The sequence below is a fragment of the Diabrotica undecimpunctata genome, chromosome 4 (genome assembly GCF_040954645.1).
Source record: "Diabrotica undecimpunctata isolate CICGRU chromosome 4, icDiaUnde3, whole genome shotgun sequence".
NCBI lineage: Eukaryota > Metazoa > Arthropoda > Insecta > Coleoptera > Chrysomelidae > Diabrotica > Diabrotica undecimpunctata.
Genome location: NC_092806.1, coordinates 66,171,369 through 66,197,883, shown reverse-complemented (window position 1 = coordinate 66,197,883; position 26,515 = coordinate 66,171,369). Strand labels below are relative to the sequence as shown.

Genomic DNA, 26,515 nt, shown 5'->3' with positions numbered 1-26,515 from the left:
ATATGTGCAGTTCCATCGTATCACATGAATACCACACTGAACATTATTAATTTATTTAATAAACATCTTCAGTTTACAATTGAAACTGAGACAAATCTTAGTATACCATTTTTAGACACAAGGGTAATAAGAACAAATGACAATATTATGACATTGGATTGGTACCAAAAGTCGACAGCATCAGGCAGGTATATAAATTACTATTCAAATCATACCACCAGTCAAAAATATAATACCGTACTAGGCATGAAAAACAGGATAATGTCCATTGTTGATGACAACTTTTTACAAAAAAATCTGCACACAATATACAAAATTTTTCGTAACAACGGCTATCCTATAAAAATAAAAAAAACTGATTGATTTACAGCAGTAATTTCTATGATGGCACCGTCCATGATTCTAACAACAAATCAATCAAATATCAATCATCAATCAAATATAAAAAAACTCCCCTTTATTAATGGTCTAACTCAATCTGTCATATCTATATTCAAACATGTTCCTAATCTTAGTATATCTAAATATATTACCATGAACAGCAAACAACTATTTTCAAAAATCGAAGACCCAGAACCAACCCTATGTAAAGTAATGTTGTTTATGAAATACCGTGTCTAGGATGTCAAAATAGCTACATTGGCCAAACATCACAATGGCTAAAACAACGCATCACAGAACATAAAAGTGATTGCCGCTTGGGAAAAAATACTTGTGCAGTAGTTGACCACTATGAAAATACTGGTCATATGCTTGACTATAACAAAGCTCACATTTTGGCACAGACTGATAACTACAAAAGCAGATTATTTCTTGAGATTTATCACATAAACAAAAATAAAAACACTTTAAATTATAAAACAGACCCTGCACAGTTAAGTAACATATATTGTAATGTATTGGACAAATATTCAAAATAGCTAACATTCACCTTAATAACAACTAACCTTAATAATTCATCAAAAAAATATCATTCTTCTAACGTTTCTTTTATTTTATTGTTGATTTTATTTGTACATTTAAAGTAATTTTAATTTTTTTTATCATTATGCTGTGGGGAATGTGCTTAGGACAGTTTAATCTTGACATTCCAAAGTTTACATACTCCAATGTTAGTTTTATTTGTGAAATCTTTTAGTTTCTGTGAGTATTTTTTAAATCTATTTGTACATCATTTGTTTGTAATGTTCTAATTGTTTTACAGTTTACTCCTGATGTAGCTTTAAAATAAATGGCGAAATATTGAGTCTTAGAAAAAACAAAGTAATCCTTCTTAGTTTCACAGGATTGATGATGGAGTATAAACTGTAAACTCCTAGACCGGTCGCAGAAACATGACAATATTTAAGACTTATAAACTTAAAGGATTGTGAGCAAAGAATTTCTTTCCACATCATTTAGTTCTCTAGTTTTTATTTTTTTTATTCTGGTAACAGATTTTCTTAATATAAATTGAAGATTTCTTCTGCAAAACCTATGTAGTGTTACAATAAATATTTTATCGTTATCATTTCGGTGAAATATACTTTTTTCTCTAGACTATAATAGTATGTTCAAACTCTGACAAAGAAATGAACGGTGACATGACAAAAGGCCAGAGCTTCTTTAGCGATTTGCATAGCGACGTTTCCTTTTTGGGGTTTGAATATTTGACTGGAAATCAAATTAATGCGAGGCCTGCAGTATAAAGTAAGTTTTTGCGGTTGATGTGCCTTTCTAACCCTCCATTGTGAGGCGTGGTCGCAAAAATAAAGGTCTTTTAGTCAAAACACGTACGTTATCGAAAATTTGTTTAGAATACATAAAAGTCAATTTGGAAAAAATAACATTATCACATATTATATACACCCTTATTTCTATTTTCTTTTTTGTAAATTAGTGTTAAATGTATAATTTTGTCCACTTGAATAACGATGTTTATTTACATTTACTCAAACTGTAGATAACCTATACGCCTCAAACATTGATAGCACGCTATGTTTTTTTTAATATTCTTATAATATAAGTTGTTATTTTTACACTTTAAATTTTTTAATGAAGCTTGGGGTGCAAGAGAAATCATTAGAATACAACAAACCGCCATATCTATGTTTCGTGGACCTTACGAAAGCATTTGACCGGGTCAAATTAAAGGACGTTATCTACTTATTGTATGCAAGTGAGACACCTTTAAGAACAATCATAACAATCGAGAATATCTATCGAGAACAATACATTAAAAGTAAAAGTAGAAGAAGGATTAACTGACCCAATTGAATCTGGCAACGGAATAAGACAGAGAGATTCCCTGAGTCCTTTATTGTTCAACCTGATCATGGATGAAATAGTAATAAAAAATTAAGAACTATGCATGGTTATAACCGCAAATTAACTAGGATGTAAATTGGAGCTGAAAGGTAAGATAACAGAAAAAGTCATCATCATTACGTAGCGCTACAACCTTGGGTGGGTCTTGGCTGACTGTACAACTTTTTTCCAATTTGTTCGGTCTTCCATCAACCTAGGGTCAAATGGAATGTTCATTTTCCGGAGATCTGCTTGGATGTTGTCTCTCCATCGCATTCTGGGACGTCCGAGTGGTCTTTTGCCTGTGGGAATCTCCTCCCATACCAGTTTTACAAGTCTCTGGTTATGCAGTCTGTGCACGTGGCCTGCCCATCTTAGTCGCTGTGATTTAATTTCTTGGACAATATCGGCGTCGTTGTAGAGTGCTTTTAATTCGATATTGGTTCTGATCTTATACTAGTTTGTGGTGATGTCATGGCAGTCCGAAAATTTTTCTAAGTATTTTTCGTTCAAAGCGTCTGAGCTTTTCTTCGTTTGCTTGGGTCATGGTCATGGTCAGAAAAAGTGATGGAGTTTAAATATCTAGGCATCATGTTATGTAGTTACGTTGTACGCTTAGTTCTCTAAGCAGAAGTGGAAGATTAAGTGAATAGAGCAAACATAGTCGCAGGTTGAATGCATAAAACAATATGGAGAAATAAAAATATCGGGAAAGAAATGAAAGGCAGAATTTACAAAGCAGTCAACAAACCAATACTGACATATGCGACAGTAACACGAGCTGACAGAGAGGACAAAAAGGATGTTAGAAACAGCAGAGATGAAAACTCTAAATTTATGGTAACACTATGGGACAGAGCTAGAACTACAGATATACGATATGGATGCAAGATAAAGAAAATCAAGGACTTAGCAAGAAATAGAAGAGTAGATCAAAATAGAGTAGTAAAGACGGCAAGAGACGTTTTTACGTCCAATAGGAAGACGAGACCACGAAAACGATATAACGACAAGTTACTAAAGGCAAATTGAAAAACAGTCATGTCTACATAAAAAAAAAGAACAAGAAGAACATTTTTAAAAAAGTTTCTGATAACTTAATATAATAACTTTAAAGCTATCTTAAAAACAGTGGTGCAAAGCTCGATATATTTTTAACTACCATTTTTATAGTAACAAACAGTAACTATAATTAAAATATTTTATATTTGACGGCTTTCACACCTATATTAAAAAATAAAAATCATTTGACTTAATCACTGCTTCACAATAAAAACAATAAGTAAAATTGGTCGTCTTTACAATGTCAGAGAGATGTAAAGTCTAGTGACCAAAGCATCAGATCACAAATATTCGCTTGTTTACCGGTGTAATGAACACATACACAGATACGCGAACACGAATACTAAAAGCTAAAGACAATAGCTAAAAGCGACAGATCACAATGGCTGGACTCAGTTAAAGGCATAGCTTCCACTACAGTAGGCACTTTTAGAATATGTTTGGTATGTCGAAAGGATCATATCGCTTCAATCTCTTCGCTTGTTGGTTGTTGAGAAGATTGTATGCCAGGGTGCACGCGCAACCTGTTTTGATATTGTTCAGAAATTCCTTTGCACTCTTCAGAGACTGTAAATATCTGCAGATCTCTATAAAATGAGTTCTTAGAGGTTTAGATTAAAATCTCTGTATTTTCATAACATAAGATTTGCTAGCTTATCCCCATAGCTGCAAGCCATATGACCAGACGAGTTTTATTATTACTTTGTATATCAGCAGCTTATTATATTGAAAAACAGACAGCCATGTCTACATAAACAAAAAAGGTAGGTAGGTGAGAGTTAGTTTATAGTATGCAATAAAGTTTTGTGTATAAAATTCCTAGTTGTAGTCTTTTCGTCCATATATGTTTGGTCCATGTTAATCGTTTTTTCAAATGAATGCTTAGATATTCTATATCATCCTTTTGGAGTAAATAATGTCCATCAAGGTTAACTTGTGGACATATATCCCTTTTTAGAGTAAATGTTTAGAGTACGTGTAGATTTTCAAGGATATACTTTAATTCTTCAGAGCTATTCATTAGTTTTGTTTAGATGTAATTGCAGTATCTCTGAAGCTGGGGCAAGAGTGTCCGATTAAGATATCTACGATAATTCACAGATTATTACTATTCATATCTAGTAGTTCTTTGGATCTTTTCTTCGAAGATTAATGTATAAAAGCCTTTAAATGTTTGAGACTCGTTTATTTATAGCAGTAGTTACATTTCATCTGCTCCACCCAGTCCGACATTATTCGGTTGGCTGTACTTGTTGCTATACCATCAAAGGTTCTGGGCCTATAAATGTTTCTTTTGCCACTCCCCTGGCAAGTATGTCTGCTTTTTATTTTCGTTTAATAGCAGTATGTCCAGGCATCCGGAGTAATCTTACTTTATTACATTTTTAAAGACTTTCAGTTGCCTCTGCTATCGCTTTCCCAATGGGAGAGGCTAGGTTGTTGGCTTTGTGGGGGAGCAGACTTTTCTCCTTTCCCTTCTTGGTTTCTCTCAAACTTTCCGGAGAGTTTGACTGTTCTCACTTTGCTCCCTTTATTTGGCCTTATCATTCAGAGAAAAAAGATATCTCTTTCCTTCTGGCATATTTTGGTTTAATACAGATCTGACCAAAAGTCAAAGACTACGCTTGAAATTAGTTTCTCCAAAACTTTCGTAGACGGATTATCTACTGAGAAAGTTCAGATATTTTCTGGACCAGATTTCTCATAGTTGAGTACTTTACAGTCCTGCGCCCTCAGGCCCCGATTGAGCTTCCTTAGTATGTTAAAGATTTTTCAGCAGAGGTTGAGCTATATTCTTATTCATTTGGAATGCATGAAGTACATATTTGAGTTTTGGGCAGATCGGTTTCTTTAATTAGACCAGTCGCCTCAACTAGCCATTTGAAGCTAGTTGAGGCGTTGTCATGTTATCTGAATTTTACTCGCTCATAGTGCCGCTTGGGGTGTTAGCCAAAATTTTCGCCAGGGGTGTTGGTATAACCAGATAGGGAATGGGGAAAGGGAGAGTGTATGGCAAAGCAGCCGGAGCTGCGGTCATCTACCCAGGGTAGATAACCGCAGGTGGGGACAGAATCAATCTGTCAACTGTGGTTCCCAACCACGCTTATCTCCCATAGCAGTCTTTATCTTGCCCCTTCGTGCTCGCCTCACAAGAATAACTAGCTGCGACGATAGGAGTACGACAGCCTCTCCGTTTAGTCTACTTTCGAGATACAATCAAGTAAAAAACTTTTAATGTTGGTACAGTTCTTAATTTTTCGATCAATATTCTTTTAATATAAAATACCTATTTTGTATAAATAATATTTGACAATAAATATTTTATTAGTTATTTATTACATTTTTGTTACAAGGTAAAAATAATCGAGTAATACAATAAATAATTATTGAGTAGCGATTGCATTAATGACTCTCGTTTTAATCTATTTGAAAATACAGAAAAATCATTTTCCATTACATCCACAAATGCACTGATATTTAACAATATATGTTATAACAAGAGATTTACTTCGAGCTTTTCATTTAGCCGTTTTTCAATTTGCGATGATTATATCCGGGATATTAGTGTTAGCGGTTTGAAGCACTATACTATCGCAAAAGTTAATCGAAGTTAAAATGTTGTTTTAAAGATCAAAATTGCGTTATGTACCATAAACATTTACTGAACGCCGAACAAAGGTTCGTTTTATGGTTTTATGAAGGTTCGAAATTTTCAGTACAAATAAGACCAATTTAATTATTTGATCAGTTTGTAATTTTAATTATAGAGAATATAGCTAGTGATTTTATAAAAGTAGTTTACCATAGCATTTGATATAATTAAAATGAGTATTACTCTGGATAACAATAATCTATGTTGCTTCTCTTCTTCTTCCACTTATTTTTATGTAGACATGACTCTGTTTTTCAACGTGCATACCGTAATTTGTCATTCCATCGTTTTTGTGGTCTTCCTACTCACGCAGTTTTTACTACTCTATTTGTTGTCATTCGGCTAATATGATCGTTTCATTCAGCTTTTCTATTTCTTATCCAGTCCTTGATGTTCTACACCTTCCACCTACTTCGTATATCTGTACTTCTCTTTCTGTCCCATAGTGTGTTACCATAAAATTTTTAAAGAGTTTTCATCTCTGCTGTTTTTAACATTATTTTTGTCCTCTCTGTGTCAGGTCGTGTTTCTGCCGCGTATGTCATGATTAGTCTGATGACTTCTTGGTAAATGCTGCCTTTGATTTCTTTCCCGATATTTTTATTTCTACATATTGTTTCATTCAAGCAACGTGCGGCTCTGTGTGCTTTATTCACTCGATCTTTCATTTCTGTTTTGACATTTTCGTATCTAGATAGTGTGTTGCTTAGATATCTAAACTCCATCATTTATTCTATTATCTGACCTTCCAGCTTCCTCTACATCTTTGCTTGCAGCTTATAATATGCTGTCATAACCATATTATTCTTTTTTGAAGAAATTAACATTTTCTGGCAGTTATATTAAATTGGTGCAGCATACGTTGGAAATCGTCTTCACTTTAAGAAAGTAGTATTGCTTCGTCTGCATAGCAGACTATTTTAAGTTGTTTTTCTCCCATTAAGTATCCTTTTTTAGTTCTTGCTTTTTTATTATTTCATCCATGATCAAGTTGAACAATAAAGGATTTGCTCCCTATCTTATTCCATTGCTAGATTTAATTGGGTCAGTTAATTCTTGTTTTATGTAATAAAATACTTTTACTTTTACTGTGTTGTTTTGGTAGATATTTTCGATCATTTTGATTATACCTTATTTTTTCTCTAATAAGTGGATATTGTCTATTAATTTGATCCTGTCAACTACTTCCTTACTTACTTTACTTTTAAGGTAAATGAAACATATATGTCGGTTTGTTGTATTATAGTGATTTATGTTGCACTTACCTCCTTTTAAATACAGCGTAGGTGCATAATTTTTCAGACCTAAAAACTTTGTTGACTCTGAAATAGAAAAAAGAATAGGTGCCTTTGAGATGTATATATACAGGCAAATGTTGAGAATTTTATGGGTACAAAGAGTTACTAATGTTGAGGTACTTCGTCACGTGTGTAAACAAAAAGAATTACTAAGGATAATCAAAGAGAGCAAAATGAAATACTTGGGTCATGTGTTGAGAGGCGAAAGATACGAATCACTTCAAGTTATACTGGAAGGAAAAGTAAAGGGCAAAAGATCAGTAGGAAGACGCCAGAACTCGTGGGTGAAGGACCTGAGGAGATGGTTCGACCGCTCATCCGCAGAAATCTTTCGCGTCGCAGTTTCCGAAACTACAATTGCCATTTGGATCGCCAACCTTCGAAAGGAAACGGCGCCATGAGAAGAAGAAAAACTTCGTTCTGCTAGTATTATAATTTCATTCAGTTTCTTTGTTATATTCGTTTATTTTTAATTATAGTATTGTGTGTAATAACTTAATTCCTCTTGACTTCTTCGAAAAGGATTTGTCTGTCTTTTTGAAGAGAGGTATTGGGATGCTTAATCTCCATTCTTCTGGTATACTGTTTTGTTCTATTATTTTTTGGATTAGTTTTAATAGTTGCTTGGTCAGATCTGGTCTTCTCTGTCCTCTCTGGTGATATTCTATTCTTTATTTACCCTAATGCGTCCTTTACCTCTTCCGCCATGATATTTATGTCTCAGTTTGTCATCACTTCTGATGTTGGTGATTGTTTATTATCGTCAACATTAGCAAATAGGGATCGTAGCCTTTTTATGTTTCCTTCTGAGTGTGTTTCGTTTTTATTAGCTTGTTTATCTCTTTTCTTTGTCCTCTAAACATTCTTAATATTGCTTTTTGAGAAGCTCTGCCAGTGTTCCCTTTTTATTTGTCGGACTTATTTATTCATTTCATTTCTGATTCGTTTATAGTGGTTGTATGCTTGTTGTTTTTATTATGTTCTGTATTATAAACAGCCTTTTTTCTTTTCTTCACATTTTTTCTTCACTTTTTCTCTAAACCATGGAGATTTCTTTTTTGATATGTTAGTGTTCGTTACTTTCTTCTTTTCAAGTGATCTCTATCTCTTTCCGTCCTGCTGCATTAATTATGTTATTTTTGAGTTTTTCGAAGCTTTTCTTGACGTTAATGTTTTTTAATATTTCATTCCTAGTAATCTTCTCTGATATTCTTTTTATATAATATAAGTATTTCGTGGATTCCCTATTTAGTCGATCGACTCTGATTTTTGTTTGTTTTGTCGCCGCTCTTTTCAGATGCGTTGTATAATTTTCTTGCATCTGGCACAAATTAGTTATTCCATAGTTTATAACTGGAACAACTGTATTTCCATAAGGCAATCCGTCCGATGACAACAAATAAATTAGTAGCTCCAGTAACCAATAGTAACTGCCAGTGTGATCTCTGACGGACTGCCATTGTATACTATTTAGTTCTTCTCCTAAAGTCTTTTCGTCTATGAAGATGTAACTGAGTTCTTTTCCTAAAGTCTCTTCGTTTATGAATATGTGACTGAGTTCTTGCCCTTGTATGTTTATTCGACCACCTGGAATATTAATTTACTTACGACTGGATCTCTGTGGAAAGATGCAGTCAAAGAAGATCTAGAGAAAATGGGAGTGCAACAATGGGAATTACTGGCACAGGCCCGACAAATATGGAAGGCAATAGTAAACGCGGCAAAGACTCACGAAGAGTTGTAGCGCCATTGATGATGATAACTGGGTCTCTATACTATTTTAGTGGCGGGGGTGATGGGGACTTTTAGGTAACCAGCAACAGCCGCTTTCAATTCTTTGCTAGTTATAAGTAAGGCGATGTTTTTAGTCTGAGTTACACATTTCGGGGACAATTTCAGGAATCTCTTTCAATGATTTGCTCCGTTCTGAACCCATCACATGTGATGGCTATATGAATCGTGTTTGGTGTTATTACTAACCATACCTTGGGAGTGCTCATCTTACTCCAATGAGATTGCTGCACTATACATCTAAAAACAGGACAAGTGCTGTTCTTTATTCTACCGTAGAGCTTATCTAGGATGCAATGGAGTCTGGTATGCATGTTAATAATGAAAAGCACGCCATCTAAGTACTCGATAATTGGATACACCTTTCCCTATCTGTAACAGATAGTTCAAAGTATAGTAATGTATTAAAATCTACTATCAGTAGATTCCTTGAGACCGGAAAAGAATGCACAACACTCCCCGGCATAACCGGCGCTGCTCTTTTAATTGACTTTACTACTTGTCCTGGCTTCCTTATGTCAATAAAGTGTTCGTAGTTGTAATGTAAATTCAGTATTCCCTCGTGAATTTAGATGTATGTATCTTGTATGAATTTCAATACTTGTTGAAATATAGTTTGTATCCTAAGTTTAGTGTGTTCCTTCTATAATGTCTTTATACGCTTCCGTGCTAAGCCCTTCAGATATTTCTTGCATTCCTTTTATTATTGCATCTTGAAACCTGTTAAGGTATGTGTTTATTTTTACCTCTGTGTGATTAATCAAAGCTATTGTTTCTAATTTAATTTTTGTTTGATGTTGTGCTCCTTTTATTAATTTGTTGTGATTCTTATCAAGTGCTTCATATTTCTGTACGCTTTATCATTAATCCTTAAAATGGACGTTAGTACGATCCCTAGTATGCTTCTTTTTTCTCTTCATTTTCACTTATTACCAACGATTATTTCTGCTCTTCCTTTCTCTTCTTTCAGTTTGTCTAATATGTCGCCACAATTTATTATCTTTGTTCCTAGATACACTTCATGAAACTTTTGTATCATTTTATTTTATCTTCTGTTTTCAGCTTGTCTAATATGTTGTCCCAATTTATTATCATTATCGCTAGACAAATTTCATGAAATCCTTGTATCATTGTTTCTATCATTCGCTCATCTTCTAGAATTCTCTGGATCTTTATTCTAAACGTTCCCCGGTCTACAAATACATCTCCTAATAGTGTTTCGGCAAATAAGCCGGCATCGAGTGTATATATTTTATAAAATTCTGCGTTAAATAATAAGGTTAAAAACATTATTAGTAGCTCTTTTTATCGTGTTATTGGCTCATTTTTTGTGTTTACTTGGTTTTCTTCCTCGAGCCTTATTTATTTATGTATTGGTGTCTTTATTATTATTCCATTTGCCTTTTTTAGTGTCATCACTCTTCGTCAATCCTTCAGAATCCGGGTAGGTATGTATTACTTTTGCTAATGGCCATCTACTTAGAGTTATTTCTTCTTCTTTTATTATGACTACTTCTTCGTTTTATATATTTGTTTGGGTCTTGGGACTTGATGTAAATAATTATGTCTCCTAATATTCCAGAAGTCCCTTTTGATTTTTCCTAATAGCCTACACCTAGTCAGCATTTTTATTTACATCATAAGTTTCGGCTCGAAGGACCATGTGTAATTTTCTTGTATGAGGTAAGAATTGGTTATTCTATTAATACAGAAGCGAATTGAAGTTCTGGATCAAAGTAAAATCACCAAACCCAATTGACCGTTTTATTGACAGGAACCAGGGAATAATGACTTAAAGCGTTAAAACCTGCGGCTTATTTTTGACCGACTATACCTCCCTCATTTGGCATGCCTTTTATAAAGTAATTACTAAGTCAAGCTCAACGCTTCCAGCTTTATTAACACTATATATTAAACAAATAATTGTTACAGTTTAAATTAACAAGTGGGAACAAGTAAGAAAGACACACCACAATATTATCCGAGAAAATTAGCGCTCTCCACACGAGGCAATCAAATTTATTGTTTAATAATGTTAAACATGCGTTGTGTTTATGAATGTTGAGATTCTTCCAGGACTCTTATCGCTCTTTTTGAAATATTGGTTGCATTGACGAACGTGCTACATTAAAAAGTTTTGGTTTCATAATTTTTCGATAGTATCCGTCCATCGGATTGGTGATCTCCTCGATTTTTTTTTCTTTTCGGTCTTCCACTAGATTCTTTATATTTTAAGCACTTGTGTCGAGAATATTAATATTCTTGACAATATTAAACTGGGAGATATTGTGAATTGTTAACAGATTGATTTGTTCTTATGATTGTCTAAACTTCTCCTCTTACACTGCATCTTAAATCCATCAGTTGTTTGCCTATCTGCGGTCCAAATAGTTTAGTTTTGAAACGCCTAACTATTGAGAATATTGAGAACTATAAAAAAAAAAAGAAAAAAAAATATCATAACAGAAAAATTTTAGTGTTATCATTGCATCTGGTTGTCTTTTTATGTACGAAACTCAAAAATATTGGCAATATCGTTTTAAAGTCATCTACTTTAAAATGTATAATACATGTCTGGATTAAATCAGTCAGATAAATCTAAATTATTAGAAAACTTTTTTACCAAGCTACAAAAACAAAACTTGTTTAATTTATTAACGTTTTGTACTTTGAAAACGAGTTCCGAAGTGGAAATCGAAACATCAAATAAACTAAATTCTAAAGTAAAATTATAGCTTATTTCCAACAAAAATAGTAAATAACTTTTGAGAGTTCATACTAGATTGATTTTGGTGTTTTTTGTAACGTAGATTTATACTTCGTTAAATTTACTAAATACATTTTGTTGACCATTTTCAGCACAGTTTGTGTGGGTTTGCGTTTTGTTGTTGGCATTATAGAAAATCATTACTTTTGTACTTTGTTTGTTTAACATATAGTCAATGTTTCTCATTAACTATTTTTTTGGTTTTAGGATTAGTCCATGCAGACAGAAAGGAAGTAAGTATTATTACTATTAATGTAGTGTTCGTCTTTCATGAATTAATCGTGATTGTAAAATATTCTCGAATAACTTAAAAAACAATGCGAAGTGTTAAATTCCAAAAAAATCAAGAAGTTGGAATACTTGGAAAATACGAACTATCAAGGAATAAATTGATATAAGGATGAATGCTCGAATAGACGAACTTTGATAAAATAAAGGCAGATATCGAGCACAGTTTTAGTAATTAAATCATGCCCAAGTACTTTCGCTTCCTGGAGCATCATGAATATGACTATATCTCGTAATAAAAATTCTCTAGAGTAAAATATTGACAGAAAACCTACCCAAACAGATCATGTTATATATGAAACATCTAATAATCCAACCCAACATAAAATGGCTGCTTTAAATAGTTATATTAATCTTCTTCTTCTTCTTCTTCGTCTAGCCATTCACGTCCACATCTGAACATAAGCCTCTTCAAGTCTTCCTTTCCATTGTTTTTTATTGTACGCTACTTGTAGTCAATTTTTCCCGGCAGTCCTTTTCAGATCATCTGTCCATCTCGTAGGAGGTCTGCCTCTGGGTCTTTTGTGTTGGTATGGTCTCCAGGTTACAATTGATCTGTGCCATTTGTTTAGATCGCTCCTAGCTACATGTCCAGCGTATTCCCATTTCAACTTTAATGATTTTTGCACCACATCGGTGACTTTGGTTTTCTGTCTTATCCATGTGTTTGTTTGCTTGTCCTTAAGTGATATACCTAGCATTGCTCTTTCCATCGCGTGTTGAGTGACTCTAAGTATATTCATATTCTTTTTTGTGATTGTCCATGTTTGTGCCTAATAGTTAATATCGGAGTAATGCATGCATCAAAAACTTTAGATCTAAGATGTAATTGAATTTGTTGATTTCTGAGTATATAGTTCAGTTTACCGAATGCTGCCCAAGCTAACTTTCTTCTTCTTCTTATTTCTTCAGTTTGAATTTCCCTATTTAGTATTATTTTTTATCCTAAGTATATATATTCTTCAACTTTTTCTATAACTTTATCGTTTATTATTGTCACGGTGTCTTCGGAGTGCATGACTTTTGTTTTGTTTAAATTCATTTTCAATAGTATTTTAGATTCGGTATGTAGTTCTAAAAGCATGGTTTGCATTTCTTGTAGGTCAGTAGCTATCAGGATTATGTCATCTGCAAATCGTAGATTACTGAGGTAGCGGCCATTGATGTTTATTCCCTTATATTTCCAATTTAGGTTTTTAAAAACGTCCTCCAAAACTAAGGTGAACAGTTTGGGTGATAAAGTATCTCCCTGTTTGACTCCCCTGTTTAATGGTACAGGGTTCGTGTGTTCATTTTCATTTAAGTAGTATGTAGCTGTAGCTTGGTTCATAGTTTCTTTTATTAAGTTAATATATCTGCTGTCTATTCTACAATTTTGCATTGCGTTTATTACGGCCGTGTGTTCTATGGTATCGAAAGCTTTTTCGTAGTCTACAAATGCTAGGAAAACTGGAAACTTGTATTCGTTACATTTTTCTATTAATATTTTTGTGGTTAACAGGCGTCTAATTTCCTTGTTAGTCGAGTAGTTATGACTTTGGTGAGTATTTTAAACAGGTGTGACAGTATTCTGATGGGTCTGTAGTTTTCCAATTTTCGAGTATCACCTTTCTTGTGTAATAAGATTACTTTAGAGTTGTTCCAGCTCTCAGGGACTTTGCCCTGATGTAAACAACTGTCCACAAGCTTAGTTACAATTGCAATTAGTTCCTTACCTTTTTAGTTATATTCATAGGTTACTCAAATTTCCACTTTACAATGATAACTTTAATTTATAACTCAATACCCTCAAGCAAATTGCTTTCAATAATGGTTATGATCCCAACATTATTCATAAGCTTCTAAATAGAGCTAAACTCAAAATTGCAGAAAAGCTTGCATATTCATCACAATGTTTTCTTCAACCTAATGCTTCAAACAACATTAGATATTTCTCCTTTACTTATATTAGCAACATTTCCAATAAGATATCTAAACTTTGCACTTCTACAATTGAAAACATCAAAATTTCGTTCAAGTCACACAACATTTTAGGTTCCTTTTTAATAAACACCAAAGATAGGATGAACACACTTGAAAAAAGTGGTATTTATAAATTAAAGTGTGATGATTGTGATGCCTCGTATGTAGGTAAAACCAAAGAAAAACTATTTGGTGTTGGATTTATTGAAAGATTTGGAGATCACAAAGGAAACAAATGAAACCTCTCACTGTCTTAATACTCAAATTAATTTAAATTGTACTAAATTTAAACCTATTTTTAAAAATTTTAATGCAGCTTCTCCTCGTAGTGGACCCAGCTCAGCGGTTTAGACTTCCTGCACTGAGTATACCTATTAAGAATTTATTAATTTCATACTTTGATCAACATTACTATTTTATTCTTCAACAATTTACAAAACTAGCTTGCTCAGGTTCAATTGATCTATAGTTGGCGTTAATTACACTCTCCATACCTCTGCGTAATTAAGATATACCATCTCCACAGTTGTATATTTTAACATCTCCCACTGTTGGTCAGTTGGTCTTGAGTAACGCTTGTACGTATTAATTTTATAGTTCTCTCATTAACTGGAGGTTTAACTGAACTACTTGAATTATACCCCATTTATACACTGCTTTCAATTTTGGTTTTTTAATTCTTAGTATTTTAATTTCATAGTCAGATTTCTTCTTCTCTACAGTATTGATAGTACCTGGTAGACCCTTTTATTGCACTTAACCATCCACTGTCTAATAGATTGTTTAGTCTATTACTTGCATTCATACTTTAAGTCCACTTCAGTTGCTCTCAAACTAACACCCTAATTATTAAAGACAGGTCTAAGTGTGAGATCTGGATTATGCAAAATATTCTATATGTCATATTTCATCAGTTGATTTCCTATAGTAGTGTCAGTTGGACCTTTGGCCAATGCTTAGTCACATAGAATTTTGAAATGTGCAGATCACATCTACATGATTGTGACTGCCCATGTGCCCATCCAAGCTGTTATATGTCAAATTATGTCACCTTAACATTTCCTTTAATACCGGGAGCCATTCTCTCTCCTGTTGCCGACCAGAATGTAGCTTCGACTATTTTTTAAATAATTTTTAACTGTTTTCCTTGTTTAGTGTAGTGTTATGTACAATTTTATGTTTAATGTTATGTTTATGACATTCTGCGATTGTTGAATAGCCCAAAATTGACGAAGTAAGTCTAAAACGTTAATCACAAAAAAAAAACTTTATCAAAAAATCATCCATTAACTTCGAGTTTTTATCGAAGTTAATCAATTTCTTCATTTAAAAAACGTTTCTTGGCTTATTTCAGATGCCCCTGAAGGTGCTCTAGGAAGCAAAAGTACTTGGACAAGATTTAATTAATAAAACTGTGCTCGATATCTGCCTTTATTTTATCAAAGTTTATTAAGGAATATAATACAGGGCAAAATCGAAGGCAGAAGAAGTGTAGAAAGACGTAAAATCTCGTGGCTACGCAATATCTATGAATGATTTGAATGCAGTACAATTAAATTATTCAGACGCGTAACCAACAAAATTATAATTGCCAGAATAATTTCAAATCCCCGATAGAAGCTAAAGAAGAAGAAGTAAAAAATAATTCGTTCTTTTTAGAGAGAGGATCTTGCATAACTTTTTGTACAGAACTACGCTCAACTATGTTTAAATAGGTAAAAAGACATATGAATAAGACTTACTCAGAATGAGTTTATTCTACCACCAGCGACCGGTTTCGCATACTATAATTTGCTATACATCTTCAGATCAACAGTACATGGTAAACTAAATGCTGAAAATATAATAACCCGAATTAGGGTGCTGTCTGGTACAGAATATACAGCAATTATGCCAATATTATATGTGTGTGATTATTAAATATGACTTTAAAATTAATTAAATACTACAAACAAAATAAAACTTAAGCAAAAACACATTCTAGTAAAATTAAAATTAAATAAATAAATATTACTTACATGCCGCTATAAAGATTATTAATAAATGTTTGAAAAAACATAGTTAAAAAAACTGATCATCGGTTTTACTGAAACTGTTCAACGAATAAAGGGAAAGTTCCTGATGGGAAAAGATATTAACAACTAGACTAGAAATGTAGTAGCCCAGTCTGGTTAAAAAAAGATCGAAAAATATCTGAAGCTTTTAAGACATAGGTGGGGATTACTAGATGACGAATAGATGAAAAAGTACTCGTATTTTAACCTTGCTGTTTTTTTTAAACAATAATTTATGGTCACAATTTGATTTATTGTCTATAAGTTTTTTCCGTATATTTTAAATAAACAATATTTATATTATTTTTGAAGTTATACTTCTATACCCGCGTTCGACGTTGGAGATTTGTACGGAAGTGAATCGGCAAAATCATTACATATGTAAGATGTAGGTAAGAGAGAGACAGAAGATATATTTTCTCTCTCTTTCTCTCTTGAGAATATAAATTTTCCTTGTGTAAATATATTTAATATTTATTAATATTATTATTTTTTTTATTATTATTATTATCATGGTAAATTAAACATATGCGTAAGTTATATATATTTTCATTTTTAAATACTTATGAACATTGCATTTTAATTTGTATTGTATTATTATATTAAACTATGTTGCAGTGTATTGTACAGTGTACTGTATTTTTATAATAATAACAAAATAAACAATGAATTTTACTGCAGAGTATGTGTAAAATGTTTTTTTTTGCATACAACTCCTTTCATACATATTAAAATAAAAATATACGTTTTCATCAAAATATTGATTTAATCCTTCATTTACTATACTCCTATTACAGGTCAAATGTTGTTTATATACAGCAAACGATGCACGATATACATATATACCTATTTCTGTTTCTCTTTCTGCTCTTTCTTACCTATAGCATTACTTATGTAATGATTGTGCAGATTGACTCCCATATAAATTTGTAACGGCGAACGCGTGTATAGAAGTATAACTTGTACCGGCAGTCCCACTGGACACACCCGTTTTGTTTTTATATCAAGAATATCTTTATTTTTCCGTTTTTAAATTAAAATTGATAACTAATTTACGGAGTTATTTGCAAAAAGCAGTTTTTTTGCACTAATTTATAAATTTTATTAATTTTTTTATTAACAAAATAAAATGTTATTAATACATTTAAATATCTAGAAATTACCGTCTTTTAAATTTTTGCGAAATTTCCTCCCGATCGGTTAAATAGTTTAAAAGGTATTTAAATTATTTATCCCTGAGGCTAAATATTTAAACTATTTAACTTGCTCTATTAATCATGCTAGACACATTTAGCAAATTTCATAGAATTCTTTAAAACTCAAACTATCTGAGAAGTGAAATGCATATTGCGTTTTCATCGAAATTATTTACAAAATAAACGTTTGAAAAAGGGGTATGTTTTTTACTTATAAACAATTGTAATAACTTCTAGATTTTTCAAGCTACAGACTTGTACGTACAACAATTGGATAGCTGGTAAAAAAACTCATACAACAAAAAACTTTAAAAAAAAACCTTCTACGACCAATAGGAACGAAGTTTAAGAAGAAGAAGAAGAAGAACGACTATTTTGACGAAATTTTAGAACGTGGCATCCCGCCTTTTTTACGCATACTAAGATATATTACCGATTTTCTATTATATAGATTACCTTTCTCCTATTCACATGAATATATATATATATATATATATATATATATATATATATATATATATATATATATATATATATATATATATATATATATATATATATATATATATATATATATATATAAAATGTAGGGACACGAGTACGGTATACTTTGTGATCTTTGGAGATATTTAGATCTAAAAACATAAATAAATGTGTTTACCGTGCTCTTACTGTACACATACCTATACATATATAAACATATATAGATCGTCAAAGTAGTAAATAGTTATAATTAATATAAGGAATATAATAATATAATGTGTAAAAAATTACCTGAAATTTAATTTATAAAATATATAAGTATTATTACATCATTGATATAAAATGAAAAAAAATATATGTTGATTTTCCGGGATTTTCCGAGATTTCCGGGGAAGGGGGGTGAATAATATACTGCGACAGAACTATTCTAGCCAAATTAAAGAAAAAAGTAAGTTTTTACGGTGAATTTAAAATAGACTAAACTTTTCCGGGGTTTCCCATATTTCTCGGCCAGTGAAAACTATGTAGTTATTCATATTTCGACGAGCTTTATCCCAGATTAAAAAAAGAGGCTTCTAGCTGCAATTGAAGCTGAGATAATGTAAATTTTTCCTACGTGTTTCAATTTAAGTTATTCCCTCCACTTTCCTATGTCGATCTTTCAAAAGTACATTCGTTTCGAAGGGCTGTAAGTTTCGAAAAATTGAATGAATTTTATAGCTATTAGTTTCAATATAAAGTTTAGATTTTCATTTAAAATCTGTGCAAATTTTACTGTCCTGTACGAAAGATTCGACAACTATAACTTTGTAACGCCGATCTGTCAGGAAATCATCTATCCAACGAAGTAAAGTACCGCGAACTCCGAAATGTTAAGTCCTACTCGTAATTCTCAACTGAAAATGGGTTTTACTATCTTGGTATATATTATATATTGTATTTCGAATTGCCATTTTATTGCCCTCAGGTAAATCAGTAGTAGATTGTTTACTGTTTTTCTCGCCAATTTAAGTGCAGCACCTTTTGAAAGAAAATAAAAATATTATCTATATTTTTAAATGAAATTAAAAAAAAACAAAAATAAAAATTTCTAATTATAAATATTTTGTTATATAATAAAGATGGCAAATAAATAATATTAGTAATATATAAAATATGCTTGTCATCTCATCATTAAAGCTTTATAATAGTGCATATTTAAAATTTGTTTTTTTTGTACCTGTTGAACAGATAACAACGGTTCCAACGGTCCCCCTTTACTTTTTTTTTAATTCAAAGTACTCAATTAAATTTAAAACGAGTTTTTGTGCTTTTCGAGTTTTTCAAGGAACAATATAGAAAAATATTCAATAAAATATTTTCTTTTTGTCATTTCTTTCACTTTTGCGTAAACTTAAACAAAACCATTCCTCCGTTAATTTGTATGTAAATTAATGGCAAAATAAAATACACTTACCATAAAATTTCAAACTTCAATATAAAATTAGTTGTAAATAACTTTTTAAGTAATATAAGTAACTTCTAAATGCAAAAACAGGATAAAAAAAAACAGCAAAAAAACGTCAATGAAATGAAACATCACCAATTGTACTTAAAATCTAAAAAGTCCCCAAGCGCTTTTTTGTACCTATCACTTTTCGATGTACTGAGTATAGAGAGTTCATAAATTAACAGTCGGTAGCTGGTTTGTCTTTAGTTTAATGCTTGGAAAAAAATGATGCTAGATAAAAAGTATGGGTTTTATTTCGCCAAATATTAATGACGCACGGGTAGAGAACTATAGACTTAACATGTTAGTCGATTAATATACTAATATTAAATAAATCTACATAACTGACTATGGGCTCGGAACAATTTGGCTTTCGAAACGGTATGAGAACTCGAGAAGCTTTGTTTAGTCTCATTGTTCTCATGCAAAAGTGTCGGGATCAACAAAAAGATGTACTTGTGCTTTATAGATTATGAAAAGGCTTTTGACAAAGTCAAACACGATCACCTAATAGAATGGTTGCAAAAAACGAATCTGGATCCTAACGACATTAATACAATACGTGAACTATACTGGAACCAAAACGCCTCTGTCAGATCTGAATTGGGTGATACTGGAACCATAAACATCCAAAAAGGAGTAAGACAAAGGTTGTATACTATCACCATTATTATTCAACTTGTACTCAGAGGACATCTTTGCACATGCTCTAGATGAAGCACAAGAAGGAATAAAAGTCAATGGAAAAATCGTGAACAATATCCTGATATGCCGATGATACAGTACTGATTGCTGGCAGTGAAGAAGAACTACAAATTCTGTTAACCAAAGTAGTGCGAGAAGGAGAACTGTACGGCCTTAAGGTGAATGTAAAAAAAACCAAAACAATGGTAATTTAAAAAAAAACACACACCAGTTATAAACATACTAGTCAACAACAATCTAGTTGAATAAGTGAAAAAGTTTAAGTATCTAGGCTGTTGGATACATGAAACCTTAGACCAAGAACAAGAGGTTAACTGTAGAATAGAACAGGCAAGAAACACCTTCTTAAAGATGCGACAATTACTCACTACCTGTAATCTTGATTTGTCCCTACGATACCGCATGATAAAGTGTTATGTATATAGTGTACATTACACGCCGTGTATATTACACGGCGTGGAAGCTTGGACGTTAACAGTCAGCTCGTTACGACGTTTAGAGAGCTTTGAGATGTGGGTATTTCGTCGTATGCTGAAAATTCCATGGACCGACCGCGTTAGAAATGGAGAAGTTTTAAGGCGTATGAATAGAGAACGTGAACTCACAGAAATTGTCAAGAAGCGTAAAACGTCTTATCTTGGACACATATTTAGACACGACAGGTATAACTTCCTTCAACTTATTATAGAAGGCAAAATAGAAGGCAGACGCGGCCCAGGTAGACGACAAATGACCTGGCTGCGCAACATCAAAGATTGGACAGGATTAGACTTTCAAAGTTTAATAAGGAAAGCCCAAAATAGGGAAGACTTTGCAGAGGTCATCGCCAACCTTCGCTAAAAAGACGGTACCTAAAGAAGAAGAGACAAAACTGACAACTTAGCTTCTGTTCGATGTTAAACTGTAAGTGTAACATAAGCTTAGTTTTCAAGAAACAACTGACCGCCCTTCGCGTTTGGCTGATAATTTATCCTGGCGAACTTTACTTGGCAAAGGTTACACGAGATTAGGAAGAGAGGAAATAGGTGGTAAAAACCTCTTACTTATGTGCAACTTGATACAAATAGATTAGTAAGTGGTTAATTTTGTGAACTAGTGTGCAACAGGCAGCAGAAATTTTGTATTTCAAATTTCAGTCCCGTGTGTAGAAAAGAGTTAAACATAATTTAGACTATTTATTTTCTTGTGTTTTAAATAACTCAGGTAATCAGGTATATTCAAATTAGATTATTTAGTTCGTATTTACAATAAATTTAATTTCTTGTATGTGAGTGTCTAACCATCTCAAAGAAGAAATGCTTATTCCAAGGTCTCCTTTAATTACAATTGCTTTATTTCTCGTTATTTTTCCGTTTTAATATTTACAGACGTGCTATGTATTTCTTCTGCTATAACAGAAACCAAACGCAAAATTTTGGCCAATGGTATACATTGTTTATTCATTAGAAAGTATTCAACGTCTAATTTATCGTATCGAACTGACTATTAAAAACGCAGAACGACTTTAATATTGATAAAATGAAAACAATATTTTTTCATTAACTGCAAAATAATTGAAAGTGTTCAAAATTTCAATTATTTGTTATTCAACTTTGGAGTTTGAGGTTTGGGAATAAGAATAAGAAAGTGAGATAACATAACATCATAAGAACTATCCAGAGCCGCTTTAAACAAACTTATACGGCCTAATGATCATCGACGTCCAATGAGAATTTTTCTCTACGTACCATGTCTATTAATGAACGTTGGCTATCATAATTTTATTCACCGCAACGTAGAGACAATGAAGACTGATTAAACCACTCACCTAGGTTACGAAGCCATGATGTTCTTCTTTGACCGGGACGCCTCTTTCCTCATATTGTGCATTTAATAATAAGATAGAGACTCCATATCATTCTTGCTGTCGACATGGGAAAATACTTCAATTTTCGTATTTTTACGATTTTTACTACATTGGGTTCATTTTATAAATGTTGTAATACCTTTCATTTGTTACTCTGTCTACCCAGTAATATGCATAGCAGCCTTTGATACACCCAATTTTCAAAAAGTTGACGTTTATTTAATAGCGATTTAGTGGGCGTTCCGCTTTCAACTCTATACAATAATGTAGAGAAGGTGTAACATTCCACTAGTCTTATTTTCAGGTTATTATTAGTACTGCGTCCATATAATACCTTTCTATCTCTTTGCTGTTATTTTTTTCATTTCAGTACCATATGCAGTAATTATGTAGTCGTCTATAAGTGTTTTGCTAATATAGTTTTTAAAGGATGAAGTTTTAATAATTGACTGGTGACACGGAGGATTTCAGACTCCTTGCTCCACTTACACCGTCGTTTCTCCCTCCACTTATATTTTTCAGTCCCATGACTTCGGGTACCTTCCTAGCTTTTAGCTAGTTCTCGCATACCAACTAACTACTGTTATTCAGATTAAACATATTTTATTTACGTAATCGTCAAAGCCTCATAGGCTCCAAGTTGATGTTACAAAATTGAAATTGAATGATGCTTAGATCTCGTAATGTTATGAACTCAGAGTTCGAGGAAATATGCTTGCGTTGGTATCAATAGTTAGATAGTGGAAGTAACGATGACGAGGTAGACAAAGCTTTTGCTATAATGAGTGAGTATGATTCAGACAGTTAAATATACTTCTAAAACTATATATAATATAGACATAAAAGAAACTAACTGAGCAGAGACTTCTGATCAAGATGCACCTGACCAAGAACGTTGCAGTAGTGACTCGGAAGAGAGTGGGAGAGAAAGTAATTATTACTGCGAAAAAACAGATTTAAATGGTCTAAAATTGAATCGACTTGTAATGTGCGTCTATGTCATCAAAGTACCTATGGCACGCACCCTGCTAGAAAAAATATTTTTATTGAAAATGTACCAATTATGACTCGAAAATACACATCAAAAACTGCGAAATATGAGATCAAAATATAAACGTTCTAACTGAATTGTGAGCATTAATTGGAGTTATTTTGTACACATCCGTTTTCAAAAGGATGATACCAGTCGAGAGATATTTAGAGCAGTTTTTTCCGAAAAAAAGTTATTATTATTGTTAGTCACTATAAGATTTGATAGTTCGGTGAACAGAGAAGAAAAGAAACAGATTGGTTCTAACGCAACTATACATAAATGTTTTAACTTATTTGTACAAAATGTTCAAAAGTCCTACATTGTTGGTACTTCTGCAAGCGTAGATGAAATCCTAATAGGATTCCGAGGTAACGCTCTTTTAAAATTTGAGTGCCAAACAAACCGGCTAAGTATGGTTTTTTATAGATGCCCGTACTTTATCCTTGTTTAATGCTTACATACATGCCGGAAAGCAACAAAAAATCTTTTTGATGAGAAACGAAAGAAACCTATTAAAACTCAAGCGGTCATCAGACTTTCTAAGCCACTTATATAATTCTGATAGAAATGTAACAGCTGATAACTGGTAAAGTCTGATTGAACTGGCTAATCATTTATTGGATTATAAGTTTACTTTTGTTGGGAGCCTGAAAAAGATAAAAGAAAAATTCCACCACTATTTTTACCCAATAAAACAAGAGGCGTTGGTGATAGCTTATACGGTTTTATGAAACATCTGACATTTTTGTCTTATACTCCTAAGAAAAATAAATCTGTTCTTTTGCTTATATCTATGTACCACAATAGAGTTATAGACGAAGACACTAATAAGTCAGAAATTATATCATGATATAATCTAACAAAAGAGGATGTGGATAACCTGCATGAAAAACCGCCAAATATTCTTGTAGTCTTTGAACTAAAGGTTGTAGATATATGTAGTGTAAAATAATTTCTATTTCTCTATCTCTGTATTCTTTTACTATGGGAAATGATTAACCCAGATTCAATTTCATAAAGGCTTTAGCTGGAGAATTGTTAGAAAAACACATGCGCAAAATTGAATCGACTTGTAATGTGCGTCTATGTCATCAAAGTACCTATGGCACGCACCCTGCTAGAAAAAATATTTTTATTGGAAATGTACCAATTATGACTCGACAATACACATCAAAGACTACAAACAAATATTTTACGAGAACTGAGAGGTATTATTTCTAGGATCCTAAATATTGAAGATATCCCGATGAAAATCGAAGAATCTAAGTTGGGAGTTCGTAAATATTGTTGCATTTGTCCATCTCAGAGGCAAAGAAAAATCTGTTATTTATGTAATAAGTGCAATAAAACAATTTGTCTTTAGTGTTGTCGTTAATATTGCCTCCAGTGTTGCGAGTATAAGAATAATCGTTAATTTTAGTGGCCATATCTTATATCTTGTTATTTTCTGTTGTTTTTACTTTACAAGAAAAAATCGTCTTTTAAGTTAATAATTGGTCTTAAGAATTAAGGTATTAATGTTTTGTAGACATCATATGACTTATTTATATGTAAAATATCTAAACTTTAATTTTTTAATATATTTTTTTGTCACATTTTTTCTATTTAGAGCGAAGTTTTATTTGTTGTGTAGAATCAATATATTGACATTGCTACATAAATGTATATGTATATTTGTCTCGATATTTAGTAGAAAAAAAAAATCAATTTCGTATATTAAATTTACCCTAATATAGATAAGGAATCTGAGAGACCTCTTGTCACCTGTTATGTTAGCAAATTTGGTGTCACCAGCTAAGGTTTTAACCATATTAATATTTCGTCAATAACTGTAGTTCTTCTGGAGAGTTCGACATCAACCCTGGCAAGTGCTTCTTTGAGAATATACTCGGAGTATAGATAAATACATATACCTTGGACACGCAATTGGAATAGGCAAGGACAACGAAATAGGTAAGGTATCAAGAAGAATAGCACACGGATGGTCAGAATATCGAGCTCTTAAAACTTATTTAAAGACGGCAATATGCCGATTAATCTGAAGCGAAAAGTCTTCAATCAGTTTGTTCTGCCAATAATTACCTACGGTGCAGAAACCGCCCCTAACAAAGAAAACAATGCTTTAAAACTAAGACTAGCATAAAGAAGGATGGAGCGTTCAATGATAGGAGTAACTCTAAATGACAAGATTTCAAAAGAAGACCTACGAAAAGGAACCAGAATTACAGATCTTCTGGAGAGAGCTTATGGATTGAAATGGAGATGAGTTGCCCACGTAGCAAGAATAAAGGATGGAATTTGAACACGCAAGGTAACCGAATAGAGACCAACGAAACAGGGAAAGACCACCTACAGGATGGATAGATGATCGGCGAAATATGACGAAAAATTGGCTTTATACTGTACAAGATCGTGCACTCTGGATACAAACAGGGGAAGCCTATGTCCTGCAGTGAAATTAAAACGACCTGATGATAGATTAAAAAGCAAAAGTGACAAAATGCACCCCTGTTTATCCTCACGGAGAATTTTAATTGATTCTATAATATCTAGATCAATTCTTACATTTGCTTGTTGATTATAGTATAAATTTTGTAGATTTATTAGGAATTTGTCGTCTATTTCTACTCGTCCAAGAATTTGAGTAAATTTTCCATGTCTAACTTTGGCGAATTCTGTCTAAAGTATAAAAAGCACATTTACAAAAATAATTTTGATTTTCCCTGACTAAAGAAATTCAGAATTATTTATTCATTATTTTTTGGTTGTCTTTATTTTCTTGCAAAAAACAGTCATACTTAAAGATTTTCAATAGTTCTTTGTTAAAAAAAATTTAGTTCGTATACAAAGTCAAAACTTCTTTCGCCCGAAAAATTATAGCGTGCATCATCACGAAACAATAAAAAAGCAAACTTTTCGTTCTCATCCAAACTTTTCATCTAAATCACAATTTGGCTTCATAGGCGAGAATAATAATGCTCACAGACGTGATCCGCTGACGTAGCAGCTTAATTTCAAAGTCGGGACTATCCGAATGCTACGTCATGGTGAACTGTCAATATATCAAGGATATAGGGATGCGGGATTCTCCGTATCTCGACCTTTAGACTAAATGAACAAAATCTCTATTCCACTAATTGGGATTTCGGTACGTGTACATGTAATCTTTTTACCTGGCGTTTCTTTTGTAAGTTGCTCTTTTTGTTTAATCATTGAAAGAAAAGAAAATAAACCCGTTTTTCTGTTAAAAGCTTTTATAAAAAAATGTTTTCCGAATTATAAAGAAATAAGAGTTAAATCTTATAAGAGAACCTGCTTTAAAATATAATAATATAATAATTTTTTTAGTCTGATACGCGGTTTGTCAAAAAACATGAATTGTGGGTATTGTTAACTCTTACATAAAGTTAATATTTTTTGACAAACAGCGTATATGACAACAGATTGTATTCTAGGTTTAAGATAATTCAGAACTTTTTATAAAGAATCACTTTATTTCATAACATTAAAAATAAAAAAGTTATTATTTATAAAATGTTTTAAATGATCTAAAAGTAAGAATACAATCATCAGATTTCAATTATATACGCGGTTTGTCAAAA

The 26,515-nt window shown here is 32.4% G+C and overlaps 1 protein-coding gene across 3 annotated transcripts in view; it reads left to right on the top strand.

The window, feature by feature from the left end:
* Positions 1-26,515, top strand: part of LOC140439614 (uncharacterized) — a 1,046,430-nt gene that overhangs the window by 119,224 nt on the left and 900,691 nt on the right. For all 3 annotated transcript variants that reach the window (XM_072529640.1, XM_072529641.1, XM_072529642.1), the window contains exon 2: positions 12,065-12,090. The gene's annotated coding sequence lies outside the window, so the exon portion shown is untranslated. The remainder of the gene's footprint in view (positions 1-12,064; positions 12,091-26,515) is intronic.